The sequence below is a fragment of the Nipponia nippon genome, unplaced genomic scaffold, assembly GCF_047370975.1.
Source record: "Nipponia nippon isolate SJK-2023a ecotype South Korea unplaced genomic scaffold, ASM4737097v1 scaffold_3, whole genome shotgun sequence".
NCBI classification, from domain to species: Eukaryota; Metazoa; Chordata; class Aves; order Pelecaniformes; family Threskiornithidae; genus Nipponia; species Nipponia nippon.
Window position 1 is genome coordinate 26,390,290 of NW_028262347.1, and position 22,675 is coordinate 26,412,964.

The window sequence follows — 22,675 nt, forward strand, 5'->3', positions numbered from 1 at the left end:
TTACACATGGCAAAAAAGGTGTAACAATAAATACCAACCTTGCAAAAAAAGTGCTGTGCCAAAATGGTCACTTTCCATACGCACTCCATCATTAGCCATGTAGTCTGTACTGCCAAAACAGAAATATCAACTGGTTTCATACATACCAATGAACAGTTTTTAGCTGGTCATTACACTCAGTTACTATCCACCAGAAGCCTTAGTTGAAAGAATCTGTATACTATTGCTCATACGGATCACTCTTTACTGTACGACTTCTGACACACTGGTGTAGGAATGACAATGTTTTTGAAGTTTTGTGTGAGAAATTGCTTGGCCTCATTTTTGTTATGTAGAAGACAAGATTGACCCTTCCTAGGAATATAAATGTCTGCGCTTTTATTGAAGTGAAAGGGTTTGATGGAGGCAACAGAATTTAGCCCATGCAAAAGCACAGCAAAGTAATGATGTCCTATATTGATAAGGAGAAAAGCTAGGTGAATTTAGGGAAATCTGAATTGATGGGGTCACTTCCTTTTATGCTCACTGGTGGCTTTAATGCTTTTTAAACAAAAAAATTTTTCATAGGTGTGTTTGGGAGCGCATTTCATGCAGCAGAAGTTTAAGAGAACAATATTGTCCATAAATACCGTACAAAGACTCCACTGTTAGAACCACAACTGAAGCACAGTCATACAATAAGTTCTTACCATTTACTTCATGACCAAAATGCTAGGACAATCAGGACACTGGGACCTTGTGACTTCTCCAATGCTCCAGTTTTCATGCCTGAGTTTGCCACATTCTCATCTTTGCAAGCTTGGGAATAGCCAGCAAAATCCTCACTGAGGGCTATTGTGCAAGGGTATTTTCATCTAGTCCCTGTGTGTTGTGGTGCCGAGATCAAGCAAACCAAAATAGGCAGTTCTTGGGGCTGTGTCTCAGTCATTCCCTTTAGGAATAGTGTGTGCACTGTCTACGTCAGTGGAAAGGGAAAATGAAACTCGGGTGTGCCAACAGGCTGCTGCCTTCAAGTGCCCCCCTTTATGTTTCGTGGTTTATTGGAACGTGTGAGAGGCTTTTATAAAAATAGGAACCTGCTTCAAAAATTGTTCATTGTAGTGCTTTACAGCAGGGGACGGGAGAGGATTATGTAGTAGAATACAAATGAAAATATAATTCAACTTTGTTCAGTATCTATTGAAAAGGAAAGAGGAACTTATTTATCTACCTGTAGTCTTCTTCAGTATTTTTTTTTTAGACAGGTGGAGAAACTGTCACATTTTTCATTTCTGCCGATGTTAATTCATATTGTATAGCCAAATGAGTAGCCACACCAACTTCAGTGGGATTGTGTGTATAAGTGCTGCTTATCATGACACACTGGTGGAATGGAGTTTAAACTGACATTTAAGAAGTGCTTATCCACTCAGGCCGTAAAAAAGAAACTATTTTTACAATGGAAAATTTCCTGCTGTGTATAAATGTCAAGAATTAACTCTATTGATTAACTCAACTTTTAGAACACCCTAATTACAACAGCTCCTGATAAGGAAACATGGATTAATGACAGTGTTTATTGGGATGCAAACAAAGTGAAAAAGAAGTAGACAGCAACTGTGAACTCAAGGTAAAAAGAAATTCAATTTGTAAATTCCAATCGACATTGTTCAGAAAACTTCCGTAGAGCAACAGAACTGCTTAGCACAGAGAAAGGAAGGGAGGCCACAGGAGCTGCTGTTTTCTCCTGTTGATATAACGTTATTAATGTTGATGGCATTTCTCCAGCAAATGTTTCACATAAATCATGTATCATCACTTGTGACAGAATGATGGCATAAAGGAATATTACAGTTGCCCTGTGATGTACCTTAAGCTAATTGCTTGCATAGGTTTCATTAGTTTTCAACTGACAGGAGAGAAACTGATTAAAAACATGGATTTATGTTCTGATGTACACTTCTCAGATGGTGTTAAGACTTCTAAATCTTCTCCCTCTCTTCTGTCCTTACCCATTCCAGATCTCTGTAATGTCCTTTTTCTATTATTCTAATTTCTTCTGTCTCTTCCCACGTGTAGGGTTGTTTGTCACATCTCTAACTCCATCCTTTCCACCTTCGTACTCCACCTGCTATCAATCCGTTGGTCCTTCCCTTTCCTTGTTCCTTCCAGATCCATTCTGTCTTCTACGCTGTATGATTTCTGGGGCTTTCCATACCCATTTAAGACTCTCACAGTTGCATCTTTTTTTCAGTACTCTGATTCTTAACTCTTGTCTAATACAGTGTTTCCAGACCTATAGTCCTTACGTTTTGTTTCTTCGTTTTCAAGAAGGACGTGTTTCTAATGCTTTGATTTGAAAAAAACAGGAAAGACCTACCTAGCCCATCCCTAGACTGACGCTCCAGGTCGCAGCTACTGCTGGTAGGTTCCTATGCTTCGATTTCTCATAAGGGAGCCTCACTGCCCATTGCACACAAATATTGCTGACGTATGGAGTGCAGAAAGCAAAACCTGTCTGTGACTGAGGGCTAGCCTGCTCTCGCAGAAGAACTTTAAGACACAGTGACAGCTAAGCGGCACCAGGCAGCGGTGCAACAGAGCCTACGTGCAACTACGAGCCTGGGTAGCTCTCAAACTACTAGAAATGAGCATTTTGCTTTTCTTTGGCACCTGCCACTGCTGCACTACAGCAGTCCTGTCTGGCGGGCCAGAATCCATTCACCACGGTGCACTGCTGCAAGCATGTGTTGTCGATCGCAGCATTCCTAGCAGTTTTGTCTGCCAGTGTCAGCATCAGGTCTGCTGGTCTCCTCACATGCTTTCAACTATTTTATTGTAATTCCTCCTCACTTCCTGTTTGTTGCCTGCTATTTTTCTGCCGTTGCTGCTGTTTTTCCATTCTTTCCAGTCCTCCCAGTCTCGCAGTCCAGCTGTCCCTCCCAGCTGCCATGGGCCCCACCATCTCCCATATTCCACCCCTTCTGCTGCTGCAGGGGCATCACCCACAGCCTTATTCTCCCTCTGCAGGAAATAACTATCATTCCTGCTGTACTACACACCATGGCTATTGGAGGACATTAGTTAACTAACTAAATTGTCTTGAGACTGAGCACCATGTAAGGGTTACAGCATGATCGTATTTGTTCTGGGCAATCAACTTTATGTAATGGGAAACTCCATCCAAAGCTGCATCCTAGGAAGAAGCTGGGTGAGACTATCAAATACATAATGTTACCCTTGTCTAGTGCAGCACTGTGCAGAAACTTCACACTTCCATGAAATGATCCTCAAAAGGGCAAATTTGGCCCAGAAGTATTGTGGCTGGATGGTAATCTAGCTGAGAAATCACTTTCCTTTTCTACTTGTTACGAACTCTTTCAGATTCTGAGATTCACATTCCTATTTCTGGAAACAAATCCATGACCCCAGATAATTAATTTGCTTTAACAGTCAACAGGAAAATGGAACTGCCATTTATCTTTCAGCTTGACTTTGTGTACAGACTCAGGCAATTACAGCTTCATCTTTTAGTTAATTTTATCTGCGACAGACTCAGTTAAATTTACTTGCAGATTTCAGTTATTTCCTGAAAGTCTGCAGGATATGAGCAATTGCTGTTTATATATTAATCACTGAAATGTTTTATCCTGACTTCCTAAGGAAATAAAGCTTACATGAGCAATCCATATGTTTGTGTGCACACTTCTTTATCTGTCCTTTCACTCTGCCCTGTATTGAATTAATTGACTAATTTCAACCTATCTGAAAGAAAAGACATGCTTTTAGAGATGAATTGTGGACTCAAATGCTCTGTTGTCTCTAATAGCTTTGGGTTTTTTTCTTCCTTTCACTGAGGAAAAGGTTGCAATATGAACCTTCCACCTATTACTCATGAAAATCCACACATGAGAGCAATGAGTGCCCCAACCATGGAAAAAGCTTCAGTTGGTGAACGTAACTTATGAAGCACTGTTGTAAGCCACAAATGCAGAAGGAACCAACTTAAGCAGTTTTGCTGTTCACAGAATGTCTGGTTTTGTTTGCTTAATTTTCTTAAAATCCTGAGTGCTGGGGCACATGGCAAGCATGGCAATAAAGTTTGAAAATAATTATTTTAATGATTATTTAAGCACTTCTAGTAAAAGTTTGTTTCAAATGCCTTTAGCTGATTATCTGTAATGAAAGATAGTTCTTGCCTTTTTATAATTCAGATGTACAATCATACTTTTTTCCATGAGGTCAGCACATTCTTGTGGCTGGAAGAGGTCCGTATCTGCTAGCTTTCCACCAAGAAATGCTATAAATGGCTGCTGCGCCATCAGTGGCACAGAAGAAGAATGTGGGATATGACACCATGTATCCCCTGTGCTGCTCAGAAGACGTGTCCTCGGAGAGTTGAGGTCTGCAGATGGAGCAGGTAAAAAAAAAGAAAAAGCTGAAGGTTAGGAGATGACAATGCAGTTGTATTACCCTCCACCCAAATTCGTGCTCTGGTAGCCTCCTTTGTCCCTGGAGCAAATTCAAAGAAGTTGAAAGCAGCAGCAGGGGAAGGAAATACTCTGAGAAATTTGCCAGAGTAGTGACATTATGATTGACTGAAGGAGCACAGCTGCCAGAGGAGAGGATGCAGACTTTGAGGGCAGGCATGAATCTTTACTTCTCCTGGGCATACACTGTCAGATACGTGAGGTTAATCCAGAAATCACCTTCTCCTTCGTGATCATTAAGCAAGAGCTGTGCAGAGATTAGGGGACCTGAGAAACTGGAGTTCAGACTCAAGAGGAGTTGCAGGAGAGGACAGATCCTTGTAACAGACTGCAAATATCATAACTTCTTACCAAAGGAGAGAAGATCTACTAGAATTTAGCATAAGACACGAGTCTACCTCTTTGCTGTGATGATGTTAGGCAAAACTTGGGGAAAAAAGGAAGAACAACTGACTTTCTTGGAATTTTATTACTGGATGTATTCGAGATTGTAATAACATTGTAGCTGTGATGTTCTGAAGATATAATCAAATGATCTTTGTGGGGAAGCTAATTTACATGATAATTATTTTATTAGAGATGTATACAATTGATGAAAACACAGACAATCTGGAGAGCACATAAGCTCTTCTCCAGCTGTCCTATTGACTTTTTTTGTGTGATGCTTTTAACTTTTACAAATATTTCACATGATCTAAACATACCTGTTTTATATCTCCTTGGTCAAATTTGCATCACAATTAAAAATATGTCTGCTTAGCTTACAAGTGAACTAATATTATTCCCTACTGACTTGCATCAGCTTATTTTATGGTTATTATTGTATATCATTTTTGTTCTGCAATGCAAATTCATGGTCCCACATGTGGTGAGCCCTGACACATTAGTTACTACAGAAATAAAGAATAAAAGGTGGTCACAGGCTAAGTTAATACCTAATTTGTTTTTCATTTCATGCATTGGTGGAGTAACCGTACCGTATTTTTAGATGGCTTCTAAAGGTTTCCAATCAGCGCACACCGTAATGATGTAACAAATTACCTAATGTTTGCATAAATGCAAAAATCCTTAATGTAAGCATGCCCAAGGTTATTTGAAATTGCATTGCTAAAACAGAACAGGCAGTAAGTCCCACTGCAGTCCATTTTAGAAGGACTGATCTTGTTTCAAGTTTTCAGACATGTCCACAATTCTCATGTATTTCAAGGCCAATTCTTTCCCAAAAAGAAATCTAAATCTTAAGTGTGCAATGTTCTTTTATTTCAGTGCACATGGAGAGTTTGCTGGTTAGACATCCGCCTTGCGTCAGTATTGTACTTCAACAAAATATGAAGAGTGTTACATAGTCACTTTGAACTTAGCTGGCATAATATTAGTTGGCATTCATTGCAATGAACAGTGCATTTCCAGTGTAGCAAGTGGTAGGAATGCCACTTCAAAACCAGTTTTTCCACCATGAGCAGGAGATCTTACTCACAAAAGAGTTAATTTTGGTGAAGAGGTTCTAACTGAGAGATTTTCCAGCTCTCATTTTCATGCATGTTGGTTGCAGAGCTGTCTGGTCTTTTACATTCGCGTGTGTTTTGCCCATTAAATTTGTTGGTATCACAGAAGTTATAAGAATTAAGGGCTTTACCACAGAGGAGAGCTACTTCATGGAAGGCCACAAGTTGAATTTACAGCATGTTAGCAGCTCTGAGCTAATATGGCAGACGGACACATTTTTATTAAGAAAAAAAAATCCTTATTGTTAATGAACTGTCAATAATTTATAAGGGAATAAATAAAATTACTGTATTTTTTACTCCAATTTAGTTTGAAAACAAAAAGTAAGTATTTTTTCCCCTTTAACTGGAAATCCTGTATTCCACTTAGTTACAATCTTAGATCTTTTCTGCTCTTCTCTGTGTCTCTGCCCTTAATGATTAATGCAAAACACTTGGGAATGCAGCTGACTGGGAATTCTTCAAAGAAACAATTTTTTAGCTGCAAGATACTCATTCACTATATACTAAGGCACTTGCAAGGACCTAGATGCTTCAACGGAACTTTTACAGAAATGCAAAACTCAAAGAGAGCAAGAGGTATAATAGATAATAGCCTTGTGATTGTGAAACTCTCTTGGGAGATAAGCAGCAAATTCAGGAGTCTCCTCTGCCTTATTTAGGTGTTGGGCCTGAGGTTTTTTCTTCTTGATCTTAACTTAGTCCCCTGTCTGCTAGGTGTGAAAGAAACCTCTGTAGTGCTGGTCCAATGATTATTCTGTCTATCAATCAGGGATGTTGGGTACTCAGCTTCACAGCTTTGTTGCAGAGAATTCAAACAAAATGTACAAATACAGAAAGTCATAATCCATCTCTAGCTTAGGCAAACCACTGCAGAGTTGATTTCCTGGTGGTTGGAGCAGATTTCTGGGACAGGGAGGAATGGCAGACCTGTGGACTGAACCTGAATCTTTTACATCCTAGGTAAATTCCTTTCACTGCCAGACTATTATCTGTGCGTCCATAAAATTGAAAGGGATTAGTGTCATTTAATAAAGAAAAAGAGCACTTAAGAAACCTTAAAAAGTTTGCCAGGATCAAAAAAAACATTTCCTGGTCTAACCTGATATTGAGCGTCTTTCATCAATCGGGGAGAGATTTAATAAAAAATATTTTTGATTGTATATAATTATAAACTCATATTATTTCAGTTTGACTGTGATTGTATTTATATCCTGATAGCATTAACTTTAAGAATGTTACACTTTTTGCAGTGTAATCTGATACTCTATCATCGACAATGTTCTGTATATAGAAAGGGAGAGTCTCACTTGAAAAATTTGACAGAAATCTTGAAGAACTTTATATACCTTCCAAGGCAGTGTTTTATAAATTTTTGAGAAAAATCCAATGGCCCCTAAATTCTTTGCATAAGGTATAATCTTAAAACTATCAGGTAACACAATGTTGTAATTTTATAACAACATTTAGCTGCTAATTAACATAGTAACAGATAAGTATTTGGCAAAAATAGAACCAGGTCTTAATTCTTTTTTTTTCACTGATGTCAACATTTCTTTGCTGTGATTACATCTGGGCTATTTTTCCGTTTTGAAGCTAAACATATATTCAGATTACAAATGTTTGCTTCTAAAGAATATATACTGGAAGAAGAAAAGCCTAAAATAGTATGTCTTAGCAGGTCTCTTCTTTTGTAAACAGGATTAACACAAATGGTGCTGCCAGAAAATGATGATTAATGGTTCTAAACACTATAGATCTGCATTATGTAATGCGTCTCATATCCTTGAAATGAGGACTGTAATTCGTCATTGTTGTCTAGAGCTAAAATTACAACAGGTAATTTACAAGAATAGATTGTAGTGTTTCATAATTGCCTTTTTTAATTCATATGGTCTTATATTTGACTAAATGTTAGATCTCAGAGCAATGCATTCATTTTTCTATGTAGTGACGTGCAATGGCTGGATAATCAATTATACATTTGTTTAGCTAAAATGACCTCTATCCTATTTCTCATACAGTATGGTACCCCGTAAGTAGCGCCACAGAATAAAACCAGACCCTTCCCACCAAGAGGCACTCATTTTCTACTTTTATTTCCCCATCCCTACTCAACCCCATGACTGGCAGGGTTCACAGCTAACCCTTGGGGTTGGAGCACATTCTGCCTGCTCACGGCAATTACCTTCTGGCCTCTTGTCAGCATGCCCTTATGGGGAGCTGTTTTCTCATGGGCCTTCCCCGGCACCTCTCCTTGCCCCTGCTGCCTCCCCCTGTTTTAGGCAATGAATGAATTCTCTGACTGGCCTTGGCTCGTATCAGGGATATGGCTCATTGTAGGCTGCAGAGTTCATTAAAAGGCACACAATATTTCACATTCAAAGAATATCTCTCTCTGAGCCTCTCTGTACTCTTTCACAGAATTACAGAAAATTTATGTAGGAGATGCCAGACAGAAAACCCTGATTCATGGCATTTTTTTACGGGAACGCACTAAGAATCCAACGTTTTGGCTTGTGATATGGTCTAATGTGCCCTAATCATTTGAATGGGAAATTCCATTAAACCAGTGACTTATGGTTCTGGAATTGCTCAGTGACCTCAAGTGCCGAAGGACAGATGTAGCTTGCCTTCTTTATTTACTGGTGCTGGCTCATAAATGTATCTTGCTAGCTTGGACAACAGAGACAGCTCCCTTGTGGGCCACTTAGTTGAACTTGACTGAAGAATGTCTGCCCCTGGAAAGAAAAATATTTGGTTTCCAACAGAGAACTGGAAGTTTCTGTGCCAAATGGGACAGTGTTTGGAACAAGAGAGAACAGAATGGAGAGAAGATTAAATTATCATACTAGGACTGAAAGTTATTATATAGATAAGTAAAAGCATAATACACCTGTGCAGGTATCTGTCTACTGTGAATGTTCTTCCTTTTCTATTTTCAACTAGTGTTAACTGCATAAATCTAATGTGTAATCATTTCTTGGTACTTGTTTTCAAAAATATAGGCGCGTTTTGTTAAATGTATAGCATAGGCAGCAAGCGATATGGTCACATCGAGCTGTTGAAAAGAAGACAAGCACAGGTCAGATAAGTCTTCAGAGACTTTACAGGGCCCTGCAAAATTAGTAGTATCCAGAGCTAAATGCCTTTGTATCTAGCATCACATACAATTAAAGTATAGTCTGGAGGTGCTCTGTGTCTGCTGTCTGTCTCAGAGGTTTATTCATTATTAAGAATCAATACAGATTTTTAGTTCAGAACCAGCATATTTGAATCAAGGAAAAATATTGCCATCTGCTGAAGATTTCAGCTTTAATCACCCACTCAGATTTGAATTTTAATCACCCCCTTCCAAACATACATCCACTCCATATATCTACATGTATATGTGTGTGAATGCATATGTATGCTTACATATGTTATTTTGGCAACGGTACTCAGATCTGGTTCATAATACTATTTTCCGTGATCTGTCCTTGCATATCTCATTTCAGTTGGCACAATATATACTTATGGATTCAGAATTTGAAAGGGATAGGAAAAGAAAATAATGCATATTTTCAGTGAAGGCATCTGCGTGGTTTTATATAAGATTTTTATATGACCGAATCGAAAAAGGGCCAAGAGAACATCATAAAGGTAAAACTATAGAATTTAATGGAACGTTATAACTTTGTTATATTTTTATTTATCTTACAGATTTCATTAGGAAGTAATAGTCTCATTGTAGAATCTTGTAAGATAATGTCAAAAATAAAAAGGACACATACTCAGATAAGTTCTGTAAGTTTTACAACAATTCCTGTAGAATCCTGCCAGCCTCCTCACCTCTGGTGAGTTCTGCAGGATTTTCTGTAGAGACTCTGTTCTTCAGTCTGTTCACAGGAAGGCTGAAGGCATGGATACAGCTGGACGATACACATGCCTTATGCAGTGAATTACTAGTAGCTATCCTTTGCTGCCTTGCCACAGCAGTAACAAAATAGTAACAGAGAGCAGAACTCCCATATCGGGTAACACACCCGCACCAGCTGTCCCTTTAACCCACTGCTCTCCTCCTTCCTCATCAAACCTTTTTCTTTTTCCATCTTTAAATATTACATGTTTTTCACTTATGAATAATACTTTGTTTACAATGTCACATCTGAAGCACCCACTGAATTAGGGAAAATTCTGTGTTTGTAATGGAAGTAAAATATTCACTTCACACATTGATAAAAGAATCTCAGAAGTTTGCCCTTCCTGTTAATATTTGTGTAACTTTAAGAAATGTCTTTGCATCATGTACACAGGTGCCATGTGATGCAGGAGTTACCATGGAAACAACACTATTGAATGGCAAAATCAGGCTTCAGAATAGCTTTATCTTAATCACCTTCAATTTTTCCATATGTTCCAAGTATTTTCTCTGTTCAACATGGAGTGAACATGAAATATAACAAATCTGTGGGCTGAAGGATGAAATGCTTCGCTTGCACAACTTTTCAGGCATTGCCATCCTGTTTTAGTAATAAATTCTTTTTGTCACTATTATTACTTGTATAAAAAAGACAAGTAATGGACAAACCACTTCATCTACATATCTTCAGAATATTTTGTAAGGCAGACATCTCCCAGTGGAGACTTTAATACTTTAAGCACTCCATAAGTAATGGTGATCCCATAAAATGTCCATCACTGGTGCCACACTGTGTTTTGTGGAATAAAGGAGAACAGTTAGTTTGAGAGGGGACCCGAGATGATACCACAAAACCTGTGGGTACTGGTCAATGGAGCACAGCCACTATTCTATCACATTAAGACGTCTATCAAACAACGCTTCCTTCTCTGAATATAAATTTCATCATATGAAAGAGCTTTTATTTGATTTTTTGTATTACAAGATGTTCGTGAAGGAAACAGAAAATGTGCATGATGTAATGCTGTACATAGAGAAGAACTCTTTTCTAACAATAGTGATGACTGGGCAAATGTGTCAAATGTACTTATATAACATAATTCAGATCAATACATTTTTATCGTATCATTCAAGCTTACTGGCTATCTAACAGAACTAATAAAGCATTCTTAAACCTTTATGCTCTCAGATTTAGAAAAGAATAACAAACAATGGTGAAAAAATATGTCAAAGAGTACAACATGTAGTTGCTAAGTATATATGTTATATTTAAGACTGACAATAGCATGAAAAAACACCAACACAACTCTAAGTATACAGATACATATTTAAACTATGATCATGTCACACGTAACTCCATCTTTGTTGTTGATCCATGTAAACTTTCCTTTTCTTATTTGGGCAGAGGGGGAGGTTCCTTTTTCCTGTGTAACTAAGTAAAGTAGGTTCTTAACACATCATATGTGATGATATGAAAAATCCTGCTCAGTCCCAGCTGCAAATGAATCATCTCATGATTTCAGAGAAGGAAGGAACCACTGTGGACTGCGAACAGGCAGATACAGAAAGGGAGGAATTTCCAAGAGATGGATTTCACTTACATCAGCTGGTAGAAGTGAAGTTTTAGTGAGGAATGCTTATAAGACAATGGAAGAATTAGGCGACCTGCTGAAAACTAAAGACAGAGCACACGAGAAATGTCAGTATGAGATATAAAGGAAGAATGGAGAAGCTTACAGTGAGGACCTCCACGCAGCCATAAGATTTGTCTAGCAGAATTCAGGCTGCATAAAATAAAAGGCAATTGCTGTTCAAAATCATCTATGACTGGAAGATGGGGGGAAGAAAGGTTTAAGGGTGAGAAAGAGAAAAGAGGGAATAGGGCAGATGAGTAATGCAAGAAGTAGAAATGAGAGAAGCCTGTGAAAGAGAGAAGACTGCAAAGTCATGGTCACTCATGAAAGGCCAACATATAGCCAGTAAGCATGTAGCAAACAATGGTGGCTGGTCAAAAATAGTTTGGATGGCGATCTCCTAGCCAGACCAGTGCTTAATGAAGTGAAAGCTAAACTAAATGGACATTTTGGTAAGCAGAGCAATCACTTCAGAAAAGAAAATTGGAAAAAATATATCAAAGCTAGAAGGAGGGAAGAGGTCAAACGAGTGGTCAAAATCAGAAATGCAGTTTCCTTCATACTTAAGAAATTAAAATGTCTTATTCTAGTCTTGAAATTGTACTTCCACCCAGTCACTTCCCTTTACTTCTGGTCTCCTCAAAATTTGTTGTCAGTGCAGCTTTCCCCCCTCAAGAAAATGTTCTGTCCTTCTCTTGGCTTCTTTAAAAGTCAAACATAACATCTGGCATTAGATTTTGCCAGAGGTGTGGACTCGTTAGTTGATATGGCTGTGTAAATAAAAAGGATAAAATGCATGAAGATTTCATTGTCATTGTAGTCATTATTAGTTAGGAAAGGGACTTTATAGAGAATTTTTTATGAAATCACAGTCGAACCTTCTGCAATGAAAACTGCCATCCCAAGTACCAGAAACTGGTAAAGGAGGAAGGCATGCCCTTGCTGCCCAGCAGCTGTGTGCAGTGCGAGGCTGTGGCTCGCCATAACGATTTTAGCATCAATACCAAGAAGCTGTTGTCATGATGCGACACAGACCAAAGTTCTTTTCGCTCATCTCCCAGATCCAGCAGCTCCTTACAAATGTAAGATTTCCCCAGAAGAAGGTTTATTAGTAGTTTAATCAGTTGTGTGTATAAAATACTGCTGTGTGTATAATTTGTTCTGCTTCCATTTTTAAAGTCTTACTGGATTGAATTAAATGTTTTTCAATAATTATGAAGCATGAATACCAGCCTGGGTATTTAGCTGCTGATAAACCTGCAAATGACTTCTAACTTGGAAAACACATTAACTTTTTTTTCATTCATTAAAAAAAAAAAAAAAAGGAAATCACAGGCCAAAAAAGTTACCCAAGGCAGGTCTCATTTGCAAAAGTACCAGCACTATAGACATATATTACATAAAAGCCAAAACAATTAATATCAGTATAACAAAGTGCATAAAGCAGTAGTTCATACACAATGAGAACTATGGCTATTAAACCAGCCTATTAATCTATAAAGCAAACTTTGTAATCAGTCCAGCAATTTTTCAGTTTCAAATAAGCCATATGATGGGAGTCTAATTAGATTTGTGTTTCCGTCCTGGAAATACCATTGTGTGCACTTTTCTACTGCTTTATAGGTCATAACAAGTTGTTCCCAGGACACTTAACAGACAAGTCACATTCTCATCATTCAGTGGAGCCTTGAGTACATTCGGGACACGTCCTGCAGAGCTGTTCATTGTAGTCATTCAAGGACACCTGCTGCTGTGGAACAAATGCTTTATTTACAAATATAGATTTAATGAGTTTCTGACCTGCAGTAAGATATCGTTTGATCCTGAAAAAGAAGAGTTGATACATACTAGGTTGATGCAAACAGAGAATACCATTTAAACTAAGGCACGTCATAGCTATCAAAAGCATCCCAATGCTGTAGTACTGAAGTGAGAGCTCTTTGATAAAAAATCCACCAGGACTGCAATGTCATTTTAACACCTTCCATGGAAAATCATGGATAAATGATAGTAGGTAAGTGTCCAAGTCACTGATGTGATAGATCAGAGCAGACAATTCCCTTTAATAACAGTGTTTTACTGTTGGACAAAATTCCGCTTTATGGCATTTGGGTTCCTACTGTGTTTTCCAGAATCGCTTACAAAGTCTATTTATAATCACTCTGGCATTGCTAGGATGTTATACTAAAGTTGTATAGCATTTCTGCACCCCTGTTTGTGACCAGTTTATCTTATCTGTTTGATTATGTAGCTGTGTTCAGCCATGTCAGTGCCAATGGGTAGTGGCACAAGAACTGATGACCTGCAGCACCACTGAGTGGCAGTCCAGTTCTGCGTCCTTATGGCTGCATTGCAAATCCAGCACCCTCCTTCCCCAGGGTGTTTGGTCCATGGGAGTAATGCATCAATATTTCAATAACACATTGTTTACATGACGAGCAGCCCATTCACCCACTTGAAAAATGGGCTACATTCATGAAAGGTATTATAAAGAGACTCTTTAGGGTGGAATTTTAACAAATGAGTGCCGTACATTCTCATCTGCCAGCTTAAAATTCAAAATACTTGAGAATTACAAGTACTTGTGAAAATAATGAGGTTTTGTGTTCAGAGGAAGCTGTACAATGATTCTGCTGTATATATTTATGAAGTATTGCTGTTTTTCTTGCAGCAAGCATATACAAGCTCCAAGGAAAAATCAGAGCCTATGCTGAGTACTATCGACAAAAAACTAGCACAAAGATGGCTCAGATTTAGGGCACAAGCAACCTACTTCAGATAATATGCAGGAAGTAGAAAAAAATTGGTGAGGAAGTCACAGTCATCCTCTGTCCCATGAAAGATCATTTCTGATTCTGACTTTAATGAAAGCTAGTTACTTGCTGACTCTCGTGATATTAGCCTATTTTCTCACATGAAGAATCCTTCATATTGCAGAAATGTGAGACTGATTACAATGTGAAGGAAAAATATGGTAGTAACCCTGGTCTCACTCATCGTTCTGGGGAGAAAACCAGTTTTGGCTTAGATACCTGAATATGTTCACTCCTTCCACACATAAGTTCGAAGAAATTAAAACCTGCCACTTGACAATTCCAGATATTGAGTAGAATAAAGGATGCTTTGAGAGGCATCCTTCTCATAAAGACTTTCCATGCCTTATATTCTTTCTGTTTAGATAAGTATCTTGGCAGGCATGTACCTTTGTCCAATACAGATCTAATTATCACACATCAGAGTTAAAAAGTCATGGTAAAAATCTGTGTCTTCTAACATGGGAAAAGAACTTTATTAGAATGAAGAAAATTGCAGCCAGACAACTTTTCTTTCCTTCTCTGAAGAGCTTCAATCTAAAGCATCTTCACTCCACACTTCCTGCCAGGCTTTATCATAACAGCAAAGTAACATACAGTTCAGATGTCTTCATATCTCTTGTTTTCTTTGTCAAGCCTCAGCATCCCTCCATCATTCTGCAGATTTTTACATGCTCTTTATCTTACCCGTTCTTAATGTCTTTGACTTTCCACTCATCTCTGTCATTTCTGTGTCCTGCTTTCTCCTGCATCTCACTCAAGCCTCCAATGACAGTTTCAGCAGCAATTTTCATGGGAACTGTGAGCCAGCCAGACTTTCAGATCCAAGGAGAAGGGAACACCATTTGTGTTAAGGCATCTCACACATTGTAGCTCCAGGCTTTGTCATCAGAAGGCTTTGGTGTAAGTGATCCGGACACAGCTGTCGCCTCAGACACTTCTTTATATGGCTCCTGGATGACAATCTCAATGCAGAGAAGAATCTGGACAAGGCATGGAAACTTAGGAGAAAAACCAGGTTAGCCGCAGAGGATATTTAGAAAAGGAGAAAGAAAAAAGTAGAGATAAAAAGAAGGATAAGGAGAAAAGGGAAGAAGGTGAAACAAATGGGAAGAAGGAGAATACTTCTCCCCTCCCTTTAAGGCCACAAGGAAACTGATGATTACTTAAGTGCTCTTTTAGTGCTTTGCAACACCAGATTTTGCTTCCTCGCCTCTAGTAAATTCTCTGCTAATTCTTAATCAGAGTTGGGCTCTGATCGTCACACATTTCAGACCTGGGACGTCTATTACAGAAGATAATCCCATAAGGGTATGTGTAATTAGATGGAACAACAGGGTGTGACAGTAACTCTGTACTGCAGAGCAGCACATTCACTTTAGCTAGCAAGGGAGTCTTTTCTGAAAGCCTATTTCATGTTCACCCTGATCTCCCCAAAGAAAAACTTCCCTAAGAGATAGTTTATCAAACACTGAAAAATAAGGAAGTGTCAGAGTTAAAGATGTCTGTGAATCTTTAATCCCTTATTAAATTATGATGCCGCCTTTAGTTATACAATCATACACATTTTTCCCCTTGACCCTTGCTTCATTACGTGCAAAGAATGAGCCTTTTAGTATGTTCTTTTAGCTTCATTCAGCGTGTGGTCTATTTACTTTCCACTATTGAGCTTCAGCTGTGAGGACAGCCATACATTTCCTGCTCGCCCGTCCTGTGGCTCTCATAGGACATACATGTTTCATAAGCATTCCTCTCCACAACACTTACCCTGAAAGAAAGGAGTTTCATCATCTCCACCCTACAGCTGGGAAACTCAGGCTGTATGATACGGGTATCTGAGAATTCAGGCTGATCCATCTGAGTAGTTCACAATGGGTAACATTCATATTTTCAAAGGGCAGTTCCCAGTAGCTTCAGATACAGTTGTGAATGTTTAAACATTTCTGCAAATCAGCCTGTGAGATCTCAGGCTGGACAACGAAAACAGACAAAATAACCGCCTGGGAAAAATGTGATTAAAGGAACTTGCCACACAGGAACTGTGCAGTGGAGACTGACTCCAGTTCTCCAAAGCAGCTCCTGTCTAGCGATGAGATCTCCCTTGCATTTCCCTATGGCACCAGGGCTTTATGATAAGAAGCGTCATGCAACCTTGATAACTAGCAGTTCTACTGGCACATCACAGATACTAAAATGTGCTCTTTGCTCATGTAAAATCCCTTGTTGTACCAGAAAAGAAAGTGCGGGCTGTAATAAACAGCACTGTTTATTACACACTGAAGATCACTGTGCCTTTCCTTGTTTCTGGAGCAGTTACAAATGCTGAACACCTCCTTATGGGATTAAGTAGAAGAGAATGTCTAGCCAAAACTCTGTGACTCCCATTATAACACCAGGCACTGTATATTGAAGAAAAAGCACCAGAAAACAACACAGCAGATTTTTCAAACTGTGTCTTTTAGTGCAGGCAAGATCTTTCTGTTGAACTGAAATCCATATTTATGGAGAGGGGAATAAGACAAGGAAGAACAGGCACTGGGAAGTGCCCTAGGATAAACAGCAATGAAATTCATTCTATGGCAGGGATAAAACAATCCAACTCTGTATTTTTCAGGTGCTCTAGCTGGACTCACCTTGGGAGCCACTTTAAAGAGCACTGCTCTTTTAAATCCATAAAGTATTCTTTTTCCCGAGCTCTATGACACATGGCTCGCTGACCACATGACATTTTCTTGCTGGCTTCTAAGAAATTCACAGTTATACTGTCTGGTTAAATACTTTTAGCGATTAGCTCTGGTAGCAACGTTCCACCTCTCGCTGGCTGTGCATATTTTTTGGAATGGATGGGATTTCCAGACTGTCCTAACAGGGAGTTAACTCCTAATGAGTTGATGTGCACCCTACTAAGGATTCTCATCTCTTGGCTTGTGTAGCACATCTCAAGACTGTTGACCTAGAAATCACAGCGCCAGATTCATCTGTTTCTGATTATTGGATGCATCATTTTTGTTATTCCTAACATATTAATTTTGATATCAAGGACATATTTTTCCAGCTGAATTTGGTTCTCACATCATTTGTTTGACATGCAGATTTTTATGCATTTTTATGCTCTAAATAAAGACTGAAAAATGCGAGTTGTTCTTTTCCACTTAGTATTAAGAGCAAATTTGAATCTTCTCATTTTTCATTTTTCCAGCTGCTACATGGTATATTATTCTCATATTTTTAATGTGTATTATTGTTTCGCTCCATTCTTTTTCTTGTTCCAGATGCCCTGACTTCGAAGAATCCATGCTTGTCCGTACTTATATCCATATTCATCTTCACAGAGAAACACTGAAACACATTGTGATGGATGTTATAACTCTTTGGTTGCTTGCTCAAAATGTACCGTGTACGAATTATATATTGTGTGTTTTGTTAAGAAGAGTTTTGCTGGCTGTGAAGAGGAAGACTGTTTGCCTTGGCGCTGCTGCTGTCCTCTAGTTAAGGAAGAAAGAGGAGATGGCTCCCCAGCCAAAGGGTGACCCAGAGGAGCTTCTAGAGGGGCAACGATGGCCAGGATGGGAGACAGAGAGGAAAAGAGGTAGAAACATAGCCTTAGTGGGTAACTCAGGTTGGAAGGGACCAGCTGTGAGGTCAGACCACATTGCTCAGAGATTTATCCATCTTGGGCTCAAATTAAGAGATTGTTAAGGGGAGAGGAGAGCAGATCTGCAGCAAAGCCTCTGAAATGATGGAGAAAAAGAAAATATAGTTGCTATAGAGTCCCAGAAAAACAATCTGCTGAGGTGTTATTTCAATTCAGGGAGCCATGGAAAGTTGCTGAACTAGGAAGCAGGGAAGCCCATTTGCAAGAGCCCATTAAGCCAAAGCGTTTTCAAGACTATGATTTTAATCGCTTAATCTTCTGTATTTTATTTATTTCAAGCGCTACCTTATTCCAGACTGTTGTTTTCATGTTCAAGTAAAACCAAGCTTTAGAAACTGGAAGAAGTCGGTGTCTTTTGATGTCTTTATTTCCAAAGTAAGAAGGGCACTTTTACCTCATGGTCTTGAGCAATGCTGGATCCTGTTACAAACACAGATTTACCAGACAGATTATTCCTGAGCCAACTAGCACACCTCCAGTTTTATAGATGGACATTTGTGTATCCGAGAATTTTGTTCTTCAACAAAGCTCCATCCTGCCCTTGACATGAATGCTGTCATTAGGGAGGGATACTGATTGAGCAGACAGTCATAATCAGTGCTGAGGACCAGGCAAGAACCAGGCTTAAAACCAAGGCAAACCAGACCCTGGAGAAGTTAAGCAGTGTACCACGCAAAGAGCAGAAAAAGGGAAACATGGTCAGAAGGGCTCTAGAGTAAATGGCTCAAGGAGCAAAAGGAAGGAAACTAAGGAAGTCTGAGTCCAGGCTAAGGAGCAGACAGGCTCGGAGCAAAGCTGAGAAAGAGCTGAGCTAAGCAGACAGGACCAAAGTACAGAATACCATTACAATCAAGTAACACACTGAGAAAGCAAGACCAAGTGGTGAGATGCCTACCTGAGACACTGACAAGCCACCAGCTAGCTTCAGAAACCCATCCTCAAGAAGTCAGCATCGGCTATTTACGTATGTACTATCTGGTACATAAATTTGTGCATGAACAATTTACTCATCGGAGTAGTCTGAGTTGAATGATACCACACAGAATTAAACGACTATGTGCCAAGGCACATCCACATGTATGTCCCTCCGTTCAGTACTCATCTGAATGATTTTAAATATTATGGCAGCATATAAAAAGACATTACTTTAACTCATTGCTTTTTCAGTGATAGTTTCCTGCCATCTAGTATCAGGCAATTATCACCTATAAATTTACACACATGCCTAATGCTATTCCACTTGATCAGGCTATTCGTGTAGTTTAAATTAAAGACACTTGCAGCTATGTGCTGAATGGCGGTCTTTAATATCTACTCCTCTTTTAGTCGGGTTTCCTGATGAAGAAGGGCTTATGAGTTCATACTGTAGTATTCACACAGACATATGTCTGTCAATCCACACTCTTCTAATAGCTTTTGAACTTGTCAAAGCACATTTGACAAAGAGGAGCTAGCTTACAGATATCAAGTTTCCATACATCAAATTAAAACAGGCAGTTAAGCAGAGGAAAGAGAGATTATCGGAGTTATTTGTATTTCCATGCCCCTCCTCTGACATTGATGGAAAGGCTGTATCATGAACACTTCATTTAAGTCTACAGAATTCATATTAGAAAGCTATTGTGGATGGCCTGTCAACAGAAAAAAGCTTTACAATTTGTAGTTTATTAGATACTGGAGAATCCAAGCAAACAATACCAATCCAGAAGGCTTCAATACTTTCCATGCTCGTAAGTCTGTGCTGCACATTAAGGAAGCATTACTTGCAAACAGTAAACATTTATTTCAAAAAATTATAAATATGAAGAGCTTTGCCATTAGACTTCTGTTTGTAAAAAGTATCCTCTTGTCTTGCCCAAAATAAAATCTGAAGCATTTAGTTTAAAGGAAAACAAAAAAGCATGTACTGAAGCAACATAGTAGCTTCCCTGATTTTTTTTGGGTGATCAGCTAATACTTCCAGTTTAGTTACTGTTTTGAATGCATGGGAACTTTCTGTTTATTTCTTTCCCAGTGTTGACATCACGGAAATTTCACAAAGTTTGACAGCCTGGTAGAAAGCAGTATTCCAAAGGGACCTTCCTCTGGACCCTATAGCGTTTGGCAGACATTCATAAATAGGACCTGTTTTCTTTAGGTTTTGAGCAAAATCTCTTCTGGACAAATAATGATTTAGCTGACAGCAAAAGGACAGAAAAATTCTTTGACCAACTAGGGGATCCTCTTTATGTTTGTGATGGAGTTATTGTAACAGAATTTTAAAAAATTAGTCTGAGAGCATCTTATGACCAAAGACCTCAAAGAATGGAAAATCAGAGACATAAAATCTTGAAGTGTCATTTTTAGTAGGATTTTTAACAAGTAAGAGGTTTAATAGACTGGTTTTCTTTTTCCTTTCCTCAAATTCCTTATGCAGTAGGAATAGTTCAGCTCTAAGCCAAAAAATATCTGAAACAAGTAAGAGAACTTCTCATTTGCTAATTTAGGCATGTTTAAAGAAAAGTCACTGGGTGTAAGATAATTGAGTATTTTTGTAGTTCATTTTTATAAAACCATGCTCAGGTAATTCAGTCTCTCCTAAGGAACAATCAAGAACACAAACACAACCTCAATTATTTTTAATTTGTTTTATAACAGACTGTATTGTCCTCAGCCAAGGCTCAGTTGTAAACTGACACTATTTTTGTAAACTGGCAAGGGTTCACTGAAAATACCGTACCTGTTCAAGATCTGTCTCGCTGACTGTGTTCATCTGAAGTCTTCAGTAATATGAGGAATGAATGGTATGTAAACAGCACAATGAATGTACAATGTCACCTTTTAACAGTATCTGTCTTAGCTCAGTTTGCCTTATTTAGGTATGGAATTAGCAATATTCACTGAAGGTTAGAAACATGGCATACTACGCTTCCCGGCGGGGCTCTTGATTCCAGAAAAGGGGATGAAAATAGCAGTTAAAGCTTAGCAAATTTCAAGGAAGAAAAATCTTCACACACCACATTTCTGTAACGCTCTTGAGTGCTTTCAACTTTACCGCCATTTTCAATTCTATAAATTTGGCGTAAAATCCCTGTTGCATGGGATTTTATGTCCATCCATGACCATTTTACTTTCTTTTTAAGGAGGGATTATACACCTGAAGAGTTGATCTGCCCCAATTCATTACTAATGCGTTAAATCGTGGAAATTAAACCTGAAGTGAGATCCCACCAACAGCCTCAGTGATAAACATTTGAATATCTGGAATTTGTGTTTTTTTGTCATTGTATCTAGTGCTTCAAGAAACAGATTTTTCTTCGGCCTCGCAAGAGCTAGATTTCATCCATTACATCCTTCTTCCTCTTTCTCAGCTTTCACTGGCAGTTGTTAAAACAGTCTTTATACAACACGTACTAAAGACCATTTTCCTCTTCTAGTTAAGAAACATTTTTCAGTGTATTTTCTTCCAATTTTTGCGATGGTGGCACTGCAACACCTTTAAATGTAGTCATGGGAAATTCTTTGCTAATCCGCATACATTTTAAACTTTCCTTTTAACATATGGAGAGATATATACATTGAAGCAATACAGACGTCAGTAGGACTTTACCACCCTAATCACCAGATGCACACACACTTCAACAGATTTCAGAGACAGGATGACTTTTTCAGCTTAGTTGTGGCATCTGTAAGTACTATGCGCAGTATGGGGCAAATCAATGGCTGTTTTGCCTAAATAATAACTGCAGATTTTGCCCGTTTCTGGAATAATTTATCTCCAACACGGCTGTGCTTGTAAATTTGCTGCTTAGCGGTGGGAAACGGGCACTGGGCTGTTCATGACCAGAGTTGGGTTCGATGTCAGCAGGGTTTAATTTCCGATGCAAGAGCACTGAAACCTTGTGAAACGCCTGTGAAATCTTGCACAAAACCCCCACTATTTGCCACTCCGGGCCAACATGCCACAAGAGGGGGGGGTCGTGGTTTTCTGCTCCTCTGAGCCCATTGCTTAACGTCTCCCCCAAAGGAAAAAAGCAAACTAACCCCCAAGCATCGCCATAAATGAGGTTTTCAGCGTGAGTGTCTGTCAGCGGGGAATGCATTTGTGGGGATGCCCCCTCCGGGCTTTGCCCCAGAGGCCGAGAGCCAAAACCACCCATGCGGGCGCAGCTCCCCTGAAGGAAACCCGCGGTCTTTCCCACCGAAATTCGGGCATGCCCCGAGCTGTCACCGCCACTCAGCCTCGCAGGTACGCGCCCATAGTCCGTAGCCTTTAGAAACACCACCGCGCCCCTGCTCCCCTCCCTCAGTGGGTCAGGCCCCGCCGGGGCCCGGACGGGGCGGGAAGCGGGGCGGCGGCGGCGCTAGGACCCGGCGGGCGGCGGGCGAGGGCGGCGGCGCATGCGCGGCGGTGTCGGGGCAGCTGGCCGCCGCCGGGCTCGGCGGAGCGCTGCGGGCGGGGGCGGAGGGGCCGGGGGCAGCCGCCGGGACCTTCCCCTCAGCGCCCCGCCGGGCATGGGCGCCGCGGCTCCGCGCTGCGCTGCCTCGCCCCGTCCCGATGAGTCCTCGCCGGAGCAAGTGAGTGAGGGGGGCGCCCGGGCGGTAAGTGGCCGCTGTCCCCCGGCCGCCCTTCCCGGGGCAGCGCGTCCCTCCCGGGCGGGGGGGGGAGCCGGCGCCCCTGGGCCGTGCCTCCCTGCCGTCGGCCCCGCTCTGCTCCTG

At 39.9% G+C, this 22,675-nt stretch overlaps 1 protein-coding gene across 3 annotated transcripts in view; it reads left to right on the plus strand.

Moving 5' to 3' along the window:
- The first annotated feature begins 22,366 nt into the window (after positions 1–22,366).
- TSPAN12 (tetraspanin 12) overlaps positions 22,367–22,675 on the plus strand; it is a 48,803-nt gene continuing 48,494 nt past the window's right edge. For 2 of the 3 annotated variants that reach the window (XM_087766918.1, XM_087766921.1), the window contains exon 1: positions 22,367–22,534. The gene's annotated coding sequence lies outside the window, so the exon portion shown is untranslated. Of the gene's footprint in view, positions 22,559–22,675 lie in introns of all 3 variants that reach the window. The other variant, XM_087766919.1, reaches the window with a different exon arrangement.